The sequence below is a fragment of the Nannospalax galili genome, unplaced genomic scaffold (genome assembly GCF_000622305.1).
Source record: "Nannospalax galili isolate Female #2095 unplaced genomic scaffold, S.galili_v1.0 scaffold131, whole genome shotgun sequence".
In the NCBI taxonomy this organism is placed as follows: Eukaryota; Metazoa; Chordata; class Mammalia; order Rodentia; family Spalacidae; genus Nannospalax; species Nannospalax galili.
Genome location: NW_008332088.1, coordinates 3,055,148 through 3,076,006, shown reverse-complemented (window position 1 = coordinate 3,076,006; position 20,859 = coordinate 3,055,148). Strand labels below are relative to the sequence as shown.

The following is a 20,859-nucleotide window of genomic DNA, read 5'->3' as shown; positions in this document are numbered from 1 at the left end:
CAAAAGGCCAAAAGCAAAGAAGACAGATGCAGAAGGGAAGCAGAAATTCAGGCTTCTATCAAGCTTTTAGTTATCTTGTGAGCTCAATGGACAAATTATGCTTTTTCACAAGAGCAGTTTCTAATGAAAAACATTTTATTTGTATTATCATTTGCTTTAGAGATTCATATATTATGTATTGCATATGTTTACATATTTTAAAATAAATACATTCTTTGCTATGAGGAAAGTGGATGTTTTGATTCATGTCCCACTCATTATACTCCAGTCAATACATGGGAGACAGAAGTTTATTGGAAGGAAATCCAGGTTACCCAAGGCCTGGAATCCAGAGAAAATATGGCATGCAATTTTCTTATCCCCTAAAAGGACTATTTTGGGGACTGTAGGTACTTCAAAGGCCTTTTATATATAAGGAAAGGTGGTACCGTGGAACAAAGGTCAGCAAGACTAGGTGTCAGGCAGAATCTTCCTCACCACAGTGTCTGTCTCCCAACTCTGGCAATGTGTCACTAAATTTTCCCTTTCCCACTGGGAGACCTGCGCCCACACCCTCTGAGGTCCCAGGACTGACAAACTGATATAAGACATTTTTTCATTAAACAGTATACTTGCAACGGCTTCTCTAGTGGGGCCTATAGTGAAGCCATTATTGCACTAGCAGGCATTGCTTGGCATGTCCATTGTGTGTAGCACACAGGGTCCATTGTTGAGCATAATCATAGGGGATCCTTTTCCACAAACATCTGCATAGTGTCTTCTGGCACAATGAAAGCCATCCATCCATCCAGTGGCATGGAGTTTTTAGCTTAGCCTTGGCTCTGTCTCTTCTTCTCCTGCACTCACATCATGCAGTGTATTCAGCAACATGGTCTTACCAAACTTTCTAGTGTATAACAGACACTAGTGGGAACACCCTTGGCTAATTTGAGGACATTTAGGATCTCTCTGATCAACAGTTCATAGGGGAGCAACTCACCCCTGGCACTGTAGTTTTTCTAAACAGTTGTACTGTTCCGGGGGCCTCTGTTTTTATTTTACACAGCCAAAAAACTCCAAAAATCTTACAGCTACAGCTGGCCTTTGTTTCTTCAGGTGCACTTGATATCTTTCAAATGGGTATCACATCTATAAAACACACAAAGATTAACATCATATATTAAATCAATCATAGGTTGGGTTTAACACCTATGGAAAGGTTTTATCCATTTGTATTAATTACTTTCTACATATATATCTCTTAGGTGCCATAGCATGGGTAAGAGGCATTAATTTGGTTAGTTATTACCTGTAGTTATCCTTTTGGAGTCATTCTTCATTCTGGGGATTTTACATGGAGTTTCTTTGTATCATCTTATTCTTGATACATTACAGGTGCTTTCGCAAGTTGCTTGACCCTGTACTAGGCTAAGGAGGAAGATGGTCTCTCTTGTCCCCGCTGCACCTGTTGGTTTCTTATGTCAGGCAGGCCTGGGTCTGCCTCCTGGCTATAGCCATATCTTCCACCTCCCCATTGATCAAACCTGGATGCTGGGGGAAGCCCTGGTGGGAAAAATTGCCTCCACCTCTAGCATAGCCTTTCTCAGGAGAGAAATGTACCTCATTTAATCTTTGGGAATCTTTAACCATCCCTAGGACAGTTTTTATCCTCTGCCTTTTGTGAACTGTTTTTCAGGTTTTAAAGCCTTCCAGAAACTCCTTACTACCGAATTTGGTTTTCTATCAGTTTTTTTCATTGGGAATTTAGGCTTGATATAAATCTAGCCACATTTGTATTCAAGTAATCTGAAAGGACCATTTCTTCTGTCTGGTCTTTTTTATATCTTTTGTAGGTTGCTCTAGTATTCCACAAACACATTTTACATGCTGGTTTGAGTCACTTAACTCTGCTAAAGCCTTGCTCTCTTCACAAAATCCCATCCCATTAAAGGACTTATAAAAAACCATTAAAGCTCTATACCATTCTTGAGTCCCAGTTGAATTAAGCTTTCCTTTGTATCTCTGGTAAACACAGCCCTATCTGGCCCCACAAACTGGGCATTATATATTGCTTTTCTCAAACGTAGGTCTCTCAGTAACTTGTGTCCCTCTTTTATAGTCCTTCAGCCCCTGCTAATCCTGGGAATCTCCATTGGTGGTGACCATGTATCTTTGATACCTTGCACAATTCATTCTATTAGGGACTGCTCCCTCCTGTATTGGTCTAGGATAAACAGCCTAGGTCTCAAGGGTGGATGGGTGGTTATATAACTCAGCTGTGATGCCGCTAAAGGACTTTAACTGACATTATTTGCTCCCATGTCCCATACTCTCATAAGCCATGTGGTGAGGGGCTCTTCGATTTCTTGTTTGAAAGTCTTTCCTAGTTTCAACAGTTCCATGTGGGGTATTTTCTCCTAGCTACAGTACTGTTAACTCTTTTCCCTTTTTGTATCAAAGGTTCTTGAATCTTAGGGATAGCCTTTGGCACTATTATTTTTAGGTTGCTTCTTTTCTCATTACTATCTGTTTTTTCCTTGGGTCCTTTGACACCTGGTCCTTTAAACTTAAGTTAAAATCTCCTGGTTCTTCTCTCTCTCAAGCTCTGAGGCTGAGACTGAATTTGTCAGTAAATCCTTAGCCTTTTCAGCCTTGACTGGGCCTGCCTTTGTTTCAGACGAATCTTTTATTATGAAAAATGACCATTCCCTCATCTCTGGGTTACCTTCTTACATCCAGTGCTTGTAAAAGTTTTTCTAGGCTGTCTACAACTTTTAAAGAATCTTCACATTACAAGCAACTGAGCTATTTTCCCACATTTACAGTTCAGCTGTGGCACAGGGATTTTTCCCCTTTGAGTCCATCAGCATATGCATGGCCTATGTCATTCTAGCTATATATTCTATAAACCAGTGTATAAAACACGTGAGCACCATGAGCACTTCTAAACCTGCGCTTTTCTTGAACTTCTGTGGTTTTCCGTTTCTGGTGTCATCCTGCCGGGCTGCACCAATTGTTTCACTAAATTTTCCCTTTCCCACTGGGAGACCGGTGGCCATGCCCTCTGAGACCCCAGGGCTGACAAACTGACATAGATATTCTATTAGGATTTTACATAGCTTATATGGACTTTGGGTGGGGGTTACTTACAAAGGCACAGATTCTTATAGGCTTTTCCTTTCCCATGTTTGAAATGCACATGTCATCTGCCTTCTGCCAGCAGTCTTCCTTACTCACTGTTCATGCAGAGGCTTCACTCCTTTTTCCCCAGTGTGCTTCGTGTCACCTAAACTTGCCCTGGATCAACTCCAGGTTTTCAGAGGAACAGGAACAGCACAATGACCATGATCTTCTGGGTCTAGTTCCCATATTTTCTCTAAACAAAGAGCAGTCTTCTTCAAGTTACACACCATAGCAATTTGCATGATTTGTATCAGTTGATACACAGAATAAAAAATTTGGAGGGACGTTACTCATACTGTTGTTATCTGAAGGTCATCAAATGTTCTGGGTTCTGTAAGTCTGAAGATTATTTAGCTGTTGACATCTTAAAGTGGGTTTCTTTAAAACTGAAAATGATGGAGTTGGGGGTATAGCTCAATGCTAGAGCCACACTTAAATTCCTGGGTTCAAGTACATCAGACACCCAATATTTCAACTCAATTTCTATTCAAATTTTTCTATTATAATTGATGACAAAATTATAAGTCCTAAACTTAATCCAGTGTTACTTAAAAGGGTTGAAGATGAAGAAAAAAGAAACACAATATTTGGAAAAACAATCAGTTTTAATGGAAATAATTTTAGTAGTAATCAAAATAAATATAAATTCATAGCTGTAGAAAGGCTAGGTAGAAATTATATATTCATTAGCTCAAATGTGATTTAAAAATCTCCACTGATTTTAAATTGCAAAAAGAGCCAAATTTCTTTTAAGCTTAATGAACTTATTCCAAAATTACAACTATGAACAAAATCATAATTCAAAATATTTCAGAAAAATCAAAGTAAAATATTCATTTTTCCTTCCTTTTCTTCCTTCTTTTCTTCCTTCCTTCCTTCCTTCCTCCCTCCCTCCCTCCCTCCTTCCTTCCTTCCTTCCTTCCTTCCTTCCTTCCTCCTTCCTTCCTTCCATTCTTCTTTTCTTCCTTTGTTACTTTATCATATTTTTCTTTCTTCCTTTTGTGCCCCAATAGGATAATAATACTTAAAACATATAAAAACCTAGTTTTTTAAAAATAAACATTATCTTGTCTATTAGATTCTTGTCTTTGATCTTAGATAACTTTTTGGATTTCTAGACTCATGGTTGGTGTTATGACAGATTTTGGCAGAGGGTGTCATCTCATTGACTGAATTGGGTTATTGGATGTAATCTGAGGAGATTCAAAGTAGTTGCTTGTAGGAGAGTTACTATACAATGATTGTCTCCCTCTGAGTATTATGATCAATTTTAATCAATAAAATTATCATCTGAGTTATATTAACATTTCAATGTCTGTTAGTTAAATAAGTTTTTTTGAGAAAATATAGCCTACACATCATTGGGTTGTTGAAAGACCTCAATTTAAAATGGCATGATCTTATCAGCAAATTGTTTTAAATAGAAACAAGGTACAAAACTAAAGCAAAAAATAGGTGAAAATTACAAAACATACAAAAAGTACAGTAGACCTTGCCCTAGGCAGATAAGCCCCAAATAGAGATGAATTTCATTTCATTGGGAAGTACTTGAATCATCATGCCTTTTCCCAGGAAAACTTTTGAATATTCATTCTTTTTCCTTGGAAACGAGGACGTGTACCTCTTTACACAATGTCTGCTTCTATATGTTTTCTAACCCCGTTTGTGTGTAGTTTTGCCATATTAATGCCTTATAATGAATGAGGTTAGAATTTAGGTCAGTTCTAGGCCAGATTTAGCATCATCTTCATGGGCAATGCTCATACCTTCTTTGTTTTTGTTTGCCTGCTTGCAAGTCACTGAGTCCTGCAACTTCCCTTTTTCAGCTTTTCTTTCAAGAATTTGAAGACAAGAATGTTACCAAGATCAAGTGCCCAGCTGGCCATCACTAGGTTACCAAAATTCATGGCATGAATGTTTTTTGGAACGATTCAGGTTTATTTAAGATGACAGCTGTCTCTTTAAAGCTCTGCCTTGCTGGGTTCCACTAGCACAATGGGTTTTCAAGGGGAGAAAAGGAAGCTGTGAGGCTGCAAGCTGGGCAGGGTCTCCATCAATGAAGTCTTGACTTCAGAATATCATAATTGGTTTGGATTTCCTACGGTTAGTTACTAAGTACCAGTGTTACAAAAGTCATCTTTTTTTCTGTGAATCCAAAGAAAACTCTCTTAGTTTACAACAAGGTGGAGCTATCTTCAGCCCAGGGACTAGGAAGGATGGAAGGCCAAAAAGGAATTAAGGAGAGAACTGTTTCTAGGAACAATCAAAGGAAGATGATAAAGTGAGCAGTAACCTACAAAGATCTAACAGTATTATCTTAAAACTGCTAAAGCAAAACAAACAAAACAACCAAGAAAGTAAAACAGTGATTGAGAGACTTGTGATTGCTGCACAGATATTTGGTCAAATATTTCTTCTGGTGTCATCTATGAGTATTTTTGAAGGTTGCTGATTTTTTTTTCATCAGTAGGCTCTGTAATGTGGAGGGACCTAATCTAATCAGTTACAGATCTCAATAAAAACAAAAGGAAGAACAGAGAACACTTTCTGCCTAAGTGCACAAACTGCAATTTTGATATTCCAACTTTCAGAATGACGTGAATCATCAGTTCTCCTTGGGTCGGAGCATGGCAGCTTCAGGTAGGAATTAGCAATATCAGCTCTTCTATCGCTAAACTGAGACTGAAAGTATGTATGTGCTCTCTCTCCTGGGTCTCTAGCTTGCTGACTGCAGATCTTGGTAATTTTCAATTTCTTAAAAATCAATCTCTCTCCCTCTCTCTCTCTCTCCCCATCTATATTATACATATATGTGAATGTACATTTTATATATGTATATATATATATTTACATATATATCTTATGTTAAAATAATCAGGTTTTAAGTAATTAGTATAATAACATAAAAAAACAAGTAACTTTTTATTTCTATTTGAAACATTTTAAACACTCAATTAAATGAATTGTGATATCGATATGAACCATTTCTTTGTACTTTTTAAAGACTAGCACTTAGAAAAGCTAAGTAGTTTTTATTTTAGAGAGCACTGAACTATGTCTTTCAGCATCTAAATATAAGCTAGTATAACCAGTTTTTGATACCAAAGTGTGTCCTTTCTCCATCTTATAAGTGTGAAACCAAAAATAAGACTTAAGTTCAAGTAAGTATCAAAGGATACTTTCTTGGCCAAGAATAGAAGAATTGGGGGTTGGAAAGATAGATCAATGGCTAAAAGCACTGGCTGCTCTTGTAAAGGACCCAAGTTTGATGCCCAGAACTTACAAGGTGGCTAACAACCATTCTCAATTCCAGTTCCTGAGGATCCAACACCTTCTTCTGACTTCCCTGGGCATTGCAAGACACGGGAGTACTTACATACATGCAGGCAATACACTCATACACATAAAATAAAAATAATAAAGTATTTTTAAAAGACGAATAGAAGAATTGGAAGCAAGTCTAAAATATATTTCTCAGTCTGTTGGAAGGCAGGAGTATACAAATTCTAGTGAGGAGAGAGAAAGGAAGAGTAATCATGGCAGTGCATCATCTTGTATACTCTAGAGCCAGGCAGATATCTTGTGGGAATCGGCCTTATTTTTAAACTATCCTTATGGGTCCTTCAGGTTTTCATAAATAAAATTGTCAACTGTCTTGTTCAGAGACTATCATTTTCTGTTAGATGGGATTATGAGGAAGCTAAAAGTTGTCTGGGTGCTACTCTGGTAGCCATCTCTGATCCAACCAGTTTCAAGTAGGCCACTCAAACAGGAACTTCTGGTCTATAGGCATCCTGTCTTAAAAAATGAGTCACTTTACAGCAGGGTAGAAACTCAGCTAGCTAAGCAGAAGCATAAGAATCTGGCTTTGCAACTCTGGGGACTATTCCACACCACATGGGAAATCTTCAAATAGAGGATGCCTTCAGAATATTTCCTAACTAAAAATTATCCACGGATAGTAATAAAGAAAGGCAGTCCTATGAAAGCTTAAAAGTTTATTTTTAATAAGGTAAAATCATGATTCTCATACAGATGTACAACTAATAACTGGCAAAGTTTTTGTCTAATTATCATATGTTAAAAGGAAAAACTAAAATAAAAAAAAAGAGATGAAGACAGAAAAACAAGCAAAATGAAAAGACAAGAACTTTGCAAATTCAGTTAAGGCTGTAGACCTAAAACTATGAAGATTATCTGGAATCATCCAAGTGGGAACAGGTTAATTACATGAATACTTAAATTCAGATACCTTGCTCCAGTTAGAGGTAGAACAAAAAGATGCAGCCAAAGCAGCCAGGAGCGTTCATTCCTGCTGAGTTTGAGAGAAAAAAAACCTTGAGTTACTTTATGAACTGATGATAGTGAATGTTGACCTGTAGGAGTTGAGAGAGACCCTGAGTTGACAGCCTACAAGGAAACAGAGACCTCATCCCACAAACGCAAAGAACTGAATAATTCCTCCACGGAGCATTGAATTAGGAAAGAGTCCTCAAACTTCAGATAAGCAGGGAAGCCCTGGGTGACCCTTTGGTTTCAGACTGAGGGCTAAGTGGAGAAGCCACTTTATTACTGTCAGATTCCTGACCCATGGAAATGGAGAGATAATTTTGCCTTCTATTAAATCACAAAACTACTAGAGAAGCAACAGAAAGCATATCAAAACTCTTTCATTGCACATTTCCATTTTGACATAGGGATTTTATTGTGTGAGCTGCAATCCTTTTCACACATATGGGTGATCCATCACTGAATTGTGATGTAAAATGAGTCTTCTTTGCTTTAACTCATCTAAATGTCTAAATGCTCTAAGGTGTCCAGAAGAGTCAGTCTACCAGCACAGCTGCCTGATGTAGTTTCTTTTAGCTCATCTGAATGCAGAAAGGATGGGTTGGAAGAGCTTTTGCTGTTCACTTTGAAAAAAAAAAAAAAAGCACTTTTGTTAGTTGAGTGATAGAGCTACTTACAGGAAGCATTAAAGTATTTCATGTTCGCAAACAGCACGTTCCTGTTACTTGATACTGAATTTCATCTGGCTTTCTACTGCCATAAACAGTTTGGGTACTTGAGTCCCAGAAGATGCTGTCAAATAAGAGGAAGATGAGAGAGCCTTCAAAGGCTAAGAAGAGCTGAATATGAAACAAATTTAAAAATAAAATTGTCACATTTGTCAATTTCAATAAAATGTAATTAAAACATAAAATAAATGTTCGAAGTTTTTGCTTTATTTTTTGTTTGTTTGCTTGTTTGTTTTTGAGGCACAGTCTCATTAGTAGTCCCAGCTGACTTGGAGCTTGCTTTGTAGGATAGTTTGGGCTGGCTCTCACAGTAACCTGCCTGCCTCTGCCTCCAGAGTGCTGGGATTAAAGGCATGGACCTCTATTCCAGCTCTGAAGTTTATTGAATAGCAAATGTAAAAAGGAATTGGAAAAACTATTTCAGCTCAATTCCAGGTTAAACCATAGTAAGATTAAACATTAAAGGACAACATACTTCCCAGAATTAAGTAACTGATATAACAGTTTTCATTCAGGAGCTTTTTTCTCTGGCCTGTGTCATAGTCTTTTGTGGGTTGCAGAGTGATGCTCCATGGAGTCATTCAGGATTCAGGGTTTACAATTAAGTTTACATACAATAATTCTGAGTGAGATTTGTTTTGAGAGACAGAAAATCTTGAGAGACAGAAAATTTGTATTCATGAGCCAAATTTGACTGCAAACTTTTTTTGTTTCTTTATGTTTTTGAGATAGGGTCTCCCTGTGACCCCAAGTGACCTGGAACTTACTATGCAGACCAGACTGGCCTCTGAGAGATCTACCTGCCTCTGCCATTGGAGTGCTGGGATTAAAGGCATGTGCCACCATAACAGCCTAAAATTGTTTTTGTTTTGGTTTGACATGTGGAAAAACAACATTTTTGGTTTTGTTTTGTTTTGTGTTGTACTTTAAAGGGCTGCTTCCAAAAAGAATATGAAATCAATTCATTCTTTTTTTAAAAAAAGGCAAAGAGCAAAACATTGTCATGTTCAGCTTTATTCTCTACAACCAGCTGGCAAATAAGGGAAAAGGAAACCTTGATGGTTGTGGGAGAGGTTTAGACCTGGAGAAGACAAGCATTCCTCCAATTCATATGTCCATGGCCATAAACACTGGGGTAATAGCTTTGCAAAACCATAGTTCTAAGTATATAAATATATGTATATATATTATTACATTATTATGATACGGTCTTTATGCAAATCACAGATCACTCTCTGACATTGTTGGAAACAATTTTTTGTAAGTGTTCAAGAAAATTCCCTGTGCTTATCTTGTCTAAAAGTTTTATTTTTATACTTATTCTAATTCAGCTTCTTTCAGACACACTGCTAAGTGCTGGACAAGGACAGACTGTTGGCTTTCTTTATTGAACACCAGTGTATTAATTTCAGCACATAATCCATCTCTCTATCTGAACCTTCCAAAAGACCTGTCTAAAATTATAGCTCCAGATCTCTGGATGATCTTATTAATCATGTCTCTTCTTGCTATTACAATTATATTTTACATCTTCATGATAAATGCAAAGAAAATTTGTCAATGCATCTTCAAAAAGTCCTTTGTCCTCTCTCTCTCTCTCTCTCTCTCTCTCTCTCTCTCTCATTCTCTGTCTCTCCAGGGTCTTCCTGTGGCTCCAGCTGGTCTGGAGGCCTGGAACTCACTATGTAGAACAGGCTTGCCAGGATCTCACAGAAATCCATTGCCCCTGTCCCCTGATTGCTGGAATTAAAAGCATGTTCCACCATGCTTTCAAAAGTTCTTTTCAATGGAACTCAGTCTACGCAGTGTTCTTTGCAAATTACCCTCAGTTGTGGGGGAAATGGTATCATACAATTCCTTATTCTTAGCTAGAAATTTATAGCCTAGGTGTCCAATGTTACTTGCAAAAGATACCTATATTTCTCATCCTCCCTTCTCTTTTTGGGTTTCTTTATTCAGTTATGAAGAAATGCCATATATTTTTTTCCAGGAAAACAGTTGGATTTTAACTTATCTGCTTTCTAATTTCTAGAGCTTACTGTTTAATTGATAAAACATCATTTCTCTCCTAGACAAGCCCTATTCCCTGGTTGTCAGGGTCTAGGCTCTACATGTTGAAAAACTCTGAGAAGCATGTCTTCCTAAGATTTGCTCAAAGTAAGATACCTGTAAAATACACCAAATTCTCTCTCAACGTCTTAGAAATGACTGCAGAAACACACATTATGGAATTTCTTCACTATGAAGAATGAAATAAAGAATTCTTCTTTGTGAAGCCCTTGATTTTCTCTTACAAGCCTCACAAAGGACAGCTTCTCTTGAGCTACTGTCATCCCCTGCAGATCGCAATTTGCCACGTTGCAAAAGTGCATTGTTGCTCAGAGAGACACATGTACTTTCCCATGCTGTTCTGTGAATGTGCTCTCAACTGTCAGCCTAAGGTGTGTCAGATGAGGTCAAACTATAAAGCACTGAAAAACACGTTACAAGTTACATTCTTAAGGAATCTTCAATGTATTTAGAGAAAGTCTGTGAGAAAATGTGATCAGCCTTTAAATCAAAGAAGAGATAGACATAGGTGATTTTCTGGGATACTATGTTCGTTCACATAAAACTAAAAGGTTCAGGTACGCTATAAAATACCGAGTGGAAAAACTTTGCTTGTTTGTGTCACTAGGTATTCTAGTTTGTTTCTCCATTGCTGTGCAAAACACTCTGACCAATAAAACATTCTGACCAATACCAACTTGGGGAGGAAAGGGTGTATTTGGCTTACATCTCTGGGTCACAATTCATCAGGGAGACCAAAGTAGGCACTCAAGGCAGGAACCCAGAGACAGGACCTAGAGTACAGGGTGTGGAGGAACATTGCTTACTGGCTTACTGCTTTGGCTCATGATCAGCCTGCTTTCTTACACAAAAAAAATAGAATAAACTGCCAAAGTGTAGAACCACCCACAGAGGGCTGGGCCCTCTCACATTCCTTAAAATTTAAGAAATACCCCAAAGACATGACCAGAGGCTAGTCAAATGGAGGCAATCCCCCAGTTGAGGCTCCCTCTACTCAGGTATGTCAAGTTCAAAACTAACACTATCATACACACTGGCATGTATCATCACACCTCTAACAGCTTTTTGAAAATGGAGACGGGGTCATAATAAATATCCCTGGGTGATCTTGAACTCACTACAGAGACCACTACTTCAGGCTGGCATGGAACTCAAAGCGATCCACCTCCCTATGTCTATCAAGTGCTGGGTTTAAAGGCATGATCTACCACACCTGGCCCTCCAATAGGTTTTTTAATAAGAGCATAATAAGTATAAGCATTGAATCATGAAAATCTAGCATTGTCTACAGTGTTGCACAACATAAGTTATCTAGCTACTATTCCTGGGACAGGTTCCTGTATTAATGACATAATGAGTATGAATTCACCACTTTTTAAAAACTCTTCCATGATGAAGGTATAATTCAAGTTTTATAAACAATAAAACTGCTCATACTAAACCACAACAGCAATAGAGCAGCCAAAAACAAAAACCCCACCTGACTGAATCTTTCTTATTAGACCCTATCTCACTGAAATTTCTCTATGTCATGTAGAGCTCATGTCATGTTCCATTTACGTGTTTTAAATAATTATAAAGTTACAAGGTGTGACTACATAAAGGTATAAGTCAAATTGCCAATGCTTTGCAGAAGACGCTCATTGGCAACTGATGGTTGATGGGGGAGTCACATTTCTTTAGAAAGTGGCTGTGGTGGCTTGAATGATAATGACCCACATAGGCTTTAAATATTTGGATGCCTTGCCTCCATTTGGTGGCACTGTTTTGGGAGTTGGAGGGAGAAGGTAGGGGAAGGACATGATTGATATGATTAAGGTTCATTGTATACAGCTATGAAATTTCAGAGACAAAAAAAAAAGGAACACAGATCTTCTGAATGTTATTTTGGGATATGGAATAAGTTTTCACATATCAAAACTATCATTAAAACAAAACTGCTGTAACTTTCAGTGTCATCTTTGATCAAAGGTATATCCTCAAAGCCAACAGATCTCAGGGTGAGAAACAGGGACCACATGCAGCAGCAGTGGAAGGTGGACAGTTAAACTAGGATGCAAACAGAAGCACAGTAAACACTTGATAGAGCTTCCGGAAGAACATTAGGAAGAACAATGGAGAATAAGATTCATAGACTCCAGCTTCTTTCAACTGAATAAAGGATCAAGCAAAGATGACTAATTATCCACAAGTGAAAAGAAGAGAGAAATCAAAATCATGAAGGATGGAAGATGAAACTAATTGGAGGTAAAATAACAGAAGAGGAGGAAAAGGGAAGAGATCTATGTCAGTTATCTTTTTTGTTCTTTCCTTCCTTCCTTCCTTCCTTCCTTCCTTCCTTCCTTCCTTCCTTCCTTCCTTCCTTCCTTCTTTCCTTCCCTCCTTCCTCCCTTCTTTGCTTTTGACAAAGTTTCAACATATAGCACAGGTTAGGCTCAGACTTGGCATCCTTCTTCCTCAACCTCCTGGGACTACAGATATGTGCCACCAAACCCATCTTTGTCAAGTTTCTTTCTTATGGCCACAGCAAATGAGATTTCCAAAGAGTCAAAGAAATTAAATGATAGAAGGCCCTGCTAGAAAGGAAAAAAGTCAAAAGGCTAAAGAATATTGCAGAGAGAGAAGCTTTCAGGATCAGTTTTGCAGATAATAGCATGACTTTCCAGACAGAAACAATATAGTTTCATAAACATTTGCTCAATTTTAATAATATGAAGTTGCTACTATAATAGTTTGATTGCTCAGGGGTTTAATGAAAGGTTTATGTTGGAGAGCAACAAACAAAACTGTACATTTTAACACCCCCCAAAGGATTTATTGATGAGATTAAACTACTAGTAGGTGCAAACCCAAACTTGTTATTTCTCTTTTATAATGAGACGGTAAGCACAAGAGAGATGGCGACCTAGTTAGGGCAAATTGGAATAAATGAACAATTATGGTTAAATTAGCACATGGTTAGAGACTTGCATTAGGAGACAGAATTGGAAAATGGGGTATTTGCACAGGAAGGATAATCTACCTTGTGCATAATTTTACAGTGAATGAGAGGAGAGTATAATTAGGAAGTGTGCCTAAATAGTGATCAGTCTGAGGCTGAGTACATAAAACCCCACCTTCAGTTTGTTTTAATTGGAAAGCAGCATGTGATATGCAGAACAATTATATATCAAAAACGGTAATTACTGATTGGAGCTTCTATTGTACTGATGACAGACATTCAGCAAAATGTTTTATAAATATTTAGTTTATATATACACATGCATTATATGTACTGATATTATCAGACATTAAAGAAAAAACACAAACTGAGAAAGAAAAAAAGTGAATTTCTCTCAGAACCAAACTCTGTGACAGAACTAGTTGTCAAAATGAATATTTTTAATTTTTTGGAACTACTTCCACTCAAAGTCAAAATGGGTACAATCACTGTGATTATAAGAATATAGCTATTCAAACTTCTATAGAATGTTTCTCACTGAGCAGATAAACAGTGGCTTGTTTCATTTGTTTGAGGAAAAAGATGAAAAAAAATTACAGTTCATATTATCTGCAAGGAAGTGTTTGGAAGCTGGAAAAGACAAAGGAAGTAAGACGTTTTAAGAATACATGTGAAAAATAAAGACAGATTTCATGTGGTGCTGAGAAATGACAGGAAGCACAATGTAAAGACGCTGAGCTAAACAAGAGGTTCAGTGAGAAAGCGGGAAGAAGGCGGATCTGACAGAGTACGTGAGGCACGGTGGGTTTTATTTTTTTAATTTTTGTTTTTGTTTTTTTGAGCACACAGTTTTGTGTGAAGTCTAAACATGGGATAAGAAAAGGAGAATCGAGGAAGAGATTAATACAGTGCAGGCGAGCAGAAAGAAAATGAGCTGGAAGTCAACTACAGATGAAAGCCAAGTTTCTGATAGAGAGTAAGACACTTGAGAAAGCAGGTAACAGAAAAGAGCCACGTTTGGAGAGCTGAAGGTCAAAAAGAAAAGGTTTTTGAAAAAGGAAATCATAGCATTATAGGTCAAGCAGTGCTTGAAGGAGCATCGTGTACCTCAAACAACAAAGTCACAAAGGAGGCACAGAAACAATCCTTGGTTCTTTCAGGGAAAAGGGAACCGTACGGCCAGTACAAGGAAAACTCAGATGACGGTGAGTTATGGGAAAATGGACTCCTTCGGTGTCTTCATAGTGTCTGCTAAAAGAAATGTAATTTAAAAATGAGGATGGTGCTTTATAACAATTTAATTGCACTGATCAAGTAACATGGATGTAGGAGAATAGATGTGCTTATATAAGGCAGACTTGAAGTAGTTCCTCAATCCACATTTTTCCTCAAGTTAACTAAAGTGAAATTTTCTCAGAATAGGTCAATTTTTCAGAGCCTTATAAGCACAAAGATGGGGGAGTAATTTGGAATATAAATTGAAATAACAATAAAACTAAAGTGAGGGAAGGAGAAAAGTATTTGAAACCACATTTAATCTTTCAAGTGAATAATTTCAATGTAATTCCAAACCAACCTATAGTACTGATAAAAGTTTCAACAACAATCTCCACAACAATAGTTCAGAACTACAGATGTGATGTGGTATTTCCTCAAATAATCATCATCTACGCAAGCTACTCTACATATACCTGAATGCTACTTTCATCAATTTTGTAGATACTGTATGGTGAGGTTGTCCTCCCTGGATCATGATTGGGAGGTGCTCAATTTTCAGAAGAAACATTGACCAAAAATGATTCATCTTATGGTCAAGTTGCTGACTGACTAACTTGACAACATATGAACTCCATCTAAAGGAATAGCTAAGAAATAATGATGAAGGTGTTGGCTAATCAATTCAATTTCCCTAAAGTTTCTCCATTTTCATTATCAGTTAAAATGTTTTAATTGTTTGGAGGTATAGGACTTTGATTTTTATGTAAAAAATATGAATTTATGTTTAAAAATTTTAAGACAATAAATTCTTATAAAGTATTTTAATTAAGCCTATTGAATTCTATAAGTTAACACTGATAAATCTGATAATTTTTTAAAAATTATGCATGCATGTAAATTTCCATGACAAACTAAAGTTCATATATCATAAAAGGAGAATTGAGAATAGCTTTAAAATATCACATGCTTCAGCTTTTAATGAAAGCAAATTAATACCTATGTAGAGCTATTTGTACTAAAACTATATGACTTACGTATGTTAATTTGAGAACAACATCTGAGCCACATCAAAGGGTAGCTATTTCAACAAGAACAAAAGATTATACAGTTTAAATTTTTAAGTATTTTTATTATTTTATACATGAATAGGCTCAATAAGATGACTCAGAGGTTAAAGGTGCTTTACTGCCAGCCGGATGACCCGAGTTCAGTCCCCAGGACCCACATGGTAGGAAGAGAAAATTGAATTCTATAAGTTGTCCTCTGACCTTCACACATATGCTATGGCATTCATGCACACTACACACACACACACACACACACACACACACACACATGCACACACAAGTAAAAAAATAAAAAAGGCTACATTTAATATTTTGGATAGAGATGGATGGAAATTTTTAATTTTGAACTAAATATAATTTTATATAATTCAAACTAATATAAAGCAAGCCAAATGAAATTACAATGGGGTGAAACATAATAATACCTCAACAGTATATAGGTTCAGAGTCCTTCGGTTTTTTCTTTCAGCATCCACAAAGGGTTGGTTACAAGACTCACTGCAGGTGACAAATTCCATAGAAACCCAAGCCCTTTATATTGTTATACCAGGAGATCTTTTATGTGCAGCTTGTATATACTTTAAACCATCTCTAGATAACTGATGCTAACTTACACAGTGCAAATGCTATGCAAAGTTCAACGAATGACATCTAGTAAGTCTGTATTCAACAAAATGCAATGATTTGGAATATAAAAGTTATATTTTAAGATGACATGGATATGTGAAACCCTCAGATGACACATTCACTTATTGATTTTAAAAAGTATGTTATTCTTTTTTCACGCCTTATCATTGTATACTTAGTGACCTATGTACAAATGAGGCACAGTTACTTTTTAACTTATTAATAATGACTATAAATTATAAGTGTAACAACTGATCAGAATATATATTAAAGAGCTATTGATAGAAAATGTGGACAATTACTATAGAAAACTCAATATTAATATAATAACTATGAAATTAGAAAGGAGGAAGAAAAGATTAAGCAAATAATATTTTTCATCTTTCTTAGTTCTGTGATTTAAAACATTCATGGGCATTTTCCTCATAAAACTAAATGAGAGACACTTTATAAAAATTTCAGAGTTTTCCATGTTCATAGTGTCATAAGTGCATTATGGTAGAAATGTGGATGACCACATTTGTGTCTTTTCACCATGTCAAAATTTATTGAATCACAATAAATTCACGGTGCATGGAGGTTTCAACAGCAGCTGCTGTCCTTCATAATTCTGACCAATGCAAACAGGTTCTTTTGTTCTAGTGTCATTTACCAATATTAACTTTCAAGTTTTACATTAAATATCACACAGCATGGTGGTTTGAATGACTTGTCTCCTATAGCCTCAAGTATTTGGCACATGCTCAGTTGGTGACATAGTTTTCGGAAGGTCATGTAATCTAAAGGAGGTGTGGCCTTGCTGGAAGCAGCATGCCACTGGGGGCTTCAAGAGTAGAGAGCCATGGCCCATTTCCCATTTATCTCTCTGCTTCTTGTGCTTGCTTGAAGACGTGAGTGCTGAGTTTTCTGCTCTGGCTGCTTCTGCTGCCGTGCCTCCCTGTCATAATGGACCTTTATCCCTCTGGAACCATAAGCCAAATAAAATCTTCCTTCTATGTGTTTTCGTGGTCGTGGTGTTTATCACAGCAGCAGAAAAGCAACTAATACACACAGACACACAGTATTAGTTTATATACATACTCTTTCTATTCTTAGGAATATTTCAATTATCATCCTGTGCTGCATGAATGGTTCTGGGCAGATGGTGCTATTCTCATGTTTACTTAAGTACAGAGTTATCCTCCATCCTCAAAATGGAGTCATGAGGGCCTTGTAAAATGAAGTCTTTCAGTACCAGGCAAGGCACCATTCTGAGAAGTGCTCATCCCAACTGTAGTGTCATAAGCAGCACTGGATGCCAAGAGCATGACATAGGCCATTGATACACTAAACTAATAATGTTAATGTGTATGTGTGTGCACATGGTTGCATGTACTTATGGATATGTGAGTGCTTGCATTTTGAAACCAGAGGTGAACACTGGTGTTTTCCTTGGTCATTCTCCAAGCTTTTTGAGACGGATCTGTCACTGAACCTAGTATTCACTGATTTGGCAGGACTGGCTAGACAGAGAACTCCAGGAAAATTCTGCCCATCTTCCTTCCCACACCCTACCACTAGCGTAACAGTTACAGACATATTTGCCTTTCATGTGGTTGTTGGAAATCTGAACTTGGAACCTCATTAATGTACAGATAGCACTTTACTGACTGAGCCATCTTCTTAGGCCTGATAATTTTGTTTTTATCAGACTAAAGTTACTGACCAATATCACTTTTAAAAAGCCTAATAAATGATTTTGTAATTGTTGGTCAAACTATGACATTTATTAAATGCATTTATTTTTATATTTTCACCTAAAATTATGAACAAATTATTGTGGTTCATTTAAACACTGAAATATTCTTTAGCTTTTAGACACATTTGTGTTATGTTATTATATAGCTTTGAGTGACTCTAAACACTTTGCTCTCACTAACATACATTTCACTTGACAAAATTTTGTGTGTATTCATTTTCCTTTAAGGCTATTATGTTACATCTGTTCAGACCCCGTGGATGAACTATTCCTTCAACTACTGGATCCCCAATACATACAAACCTAAAAGTTTGGCAAACATGTTGGAAGTGCTGACTGTCAGTTGCATCACCATGGCTAAGAGCTCGTGTTAATCTCTTAGCTTTAGGGCTTATTTCTAAACCCTCATCTTCTAGCACATGCATTACCTTCTAGTGACTGAATCTTGAAAAAAGTTCAAGAAACTTGGAAGAAAGAGTGGAAGGAATTATATTTTGGCATTTTTATATTTTGAATTTTTATTATTACCATGAATATGCATTACTTTTGTCTTTAAAATCACATGAATAACTGACAAAAATGTTATTCTCAAAGGATTTAACTCTGCTGTACTTGTCTAAACAAATGATTTAATAAAAGTTAATGGCGTCTTCAATGATTTATATGACAAAAAAACATATAGGAGACAGCAACTTATAAATTAAGGACTTTATAAAAAGACACAACATTCACTAGGTCTTAGTTTCTTATTTTAAAAATGCATCCAGTAAAAGAGAAGTTATTATAAATTTTTAATTTGATGTAATGCTTTCTGCAAATGCAAGGATGTGGAAGATTCTGAACACAAAATAAAAGCAATTAGAAACACTGGAGTATTTCCACCTCGCAGTGGATTTTACCTGGGCCACTTTGCCTATCCCCTAATTATAGTCTCTGAACTACCTGAGTGAATTTTTGGTTTCTTTTGAAACAGAAATTTGCTCTAACGTTTTTCCAACCTTACACTAATGCCTGTGCTATTCACTTGTTTGTTGTTGCTATGTTTTGGTAAAGCTTTCTTTGTCATAAAGTTTCCTGTCATAAACAGTATCATAATATTTACACATTTTAAATAATTTTATTTACAATGGAATATGAGATCCAATTGTGTATGATCAGAAACTTAATGAATTATCCTTGGGAAAATGAGGTGAATGGTTAATATTCCAGTTTCATTCTCACCTATACCACCAGGTGCTGTCCCCTCCCCCCAAAACCCTCCTCACAGAATGAAGTACTCATAACAGGGAGTTAAGCACTTATGCCAAGTCCCAATTAATACTCTAGCAGTAATGAGAGGAAAAAAACTCTGCTGACAGCAAGTTTTGACCAACCCTATGATATTATTTGGAAAATTTCCCTTCTTCCCTTTCATTTACGTATAGCTTCATTTGGAATGTAACTTAACGGGCAGTCACAATTATAATTTTATATTAAAACTAATTATCTAGATAATGAACATTATGTTAACAGAATCCAGCCAACAGTAATGTACGCAAAGGAAAAAGTAATAAGATCTTTGAGTTTTCATGCAGTATCTCAAATCTGTTTCTATCTGCAAGGGGTAGACACCATAAAGATGTGTGACACTTTCTGTTTGTACAAATACCCATACACATTTAATCTCTTAGGATTAATATTCATATAGTGTGTGTGGTTGTGTGTTTATGTGGTATATGTATATGTTTTGTGAACCTTTTCATGCATGTATATAATGTAGTCATAATAAAGCGTGTACACTAGAAGATGAGTTTTTTTCTGCATGTAACAAAATAAAAGAATGGACTGATTTCCTGACAGGCCAACCCTACATTTTCATTTTCTGATATTAGCTTCATATAATAATGATGTGATTAATAATTTTTCTTGTGGGTTTGTTTTTTTTTTTTTTTTTTTTTTTTTTGCAACAGTGTTGGTTTCTCTGTATCTCCAACTGGACTGGAACTCACTATGTACCAAGCTGGCCTCAATCTCATAAAGATTCACCTACCTCTGCCTCCTTAGTACTGAAATCAAAGATAAACGCCACCATGCACAATATGATTGCCTACTGAAAAATGCTTTCAGGAAGGATTTGCTGATGTTTTGCATTAGACTTCTGCATGCTTGCTAAATAGGAATAGGTTTCTTTTTATGTAGTGTCTTCTTGGTTTTGACACTGATGATTCTTTGCCTAATTACTAAGGTCAAGACGTATTACTAGAGTTGAGACATATTCCCTATTTAAATTTCTGAAATAATTTGAATAAAATTGGCAGTATATCTTCTTTATACATTTGTTATTATTTCCAGAGAAGCATCATGAACCTAGAGTTTTAATATTTTTGAAAGTAACTAACTATAAATATCTTTAAATTTAATAGTGAGACCTTCACTAATATGCACATACAGAGTTCATCTCTGCTGTTATAACTATCAGGTTTTTGTGATGCTCTTTGCTAAAATTTTAAACTTTCCTTATCAAATAATATTAAATATCTATAGATTACCAGTTGTATTCTATGTCATTATGTCTTTTTTGCCATCAGAGTTTCATGTTTTCTTTTCCATTTTTCTTTCTTTCCTTCTTCTTTACTTTCTAACAGATCTCACTCTGTAGCCCAGCAATACTGTAGCATCTTGAGGGCTAGAATTAGAGGTTTGATTTATGACAGCCTGCTCATGACTTCTTTCTTTATATTTGACTTTTGGTATTTGCATGGAATGTGTTTACATTTCATTGTAGCGGTGGAGCATTCATTCCTCTCGAGGTTGCCGGATCTTGTTAGAGATGTGGCCTGCTGTTTCTTATTATTTTGGGAAATTTTTCATGCATTCTCTCACCAAACATTTCTTTTACCACATTCACCCTTTTTCTTCTATATGATATTAGATGTATCTATGTGGGCTCATTCAAAATCATTTTCCTTGTCTTGGGTATTGTTCTTTTTCCTGTTCAAATCATTTTTTATTTCTATTTCCATTTGTATAGATCATGTG

The 20,859-nt window shown here is 36.4% G+C and overlaps 1 pseudogene; it reads left to right on the top strand.

The window, feature by feature from the left end:
• Positions 1–5,789: 5,789 nt before the first annotated feature.
• LOC103729216 overlaps positions 5,790–20,859 on the top strand; it is a 46,317-nt pseudogene continuing 31,247 nt past the window's right edge.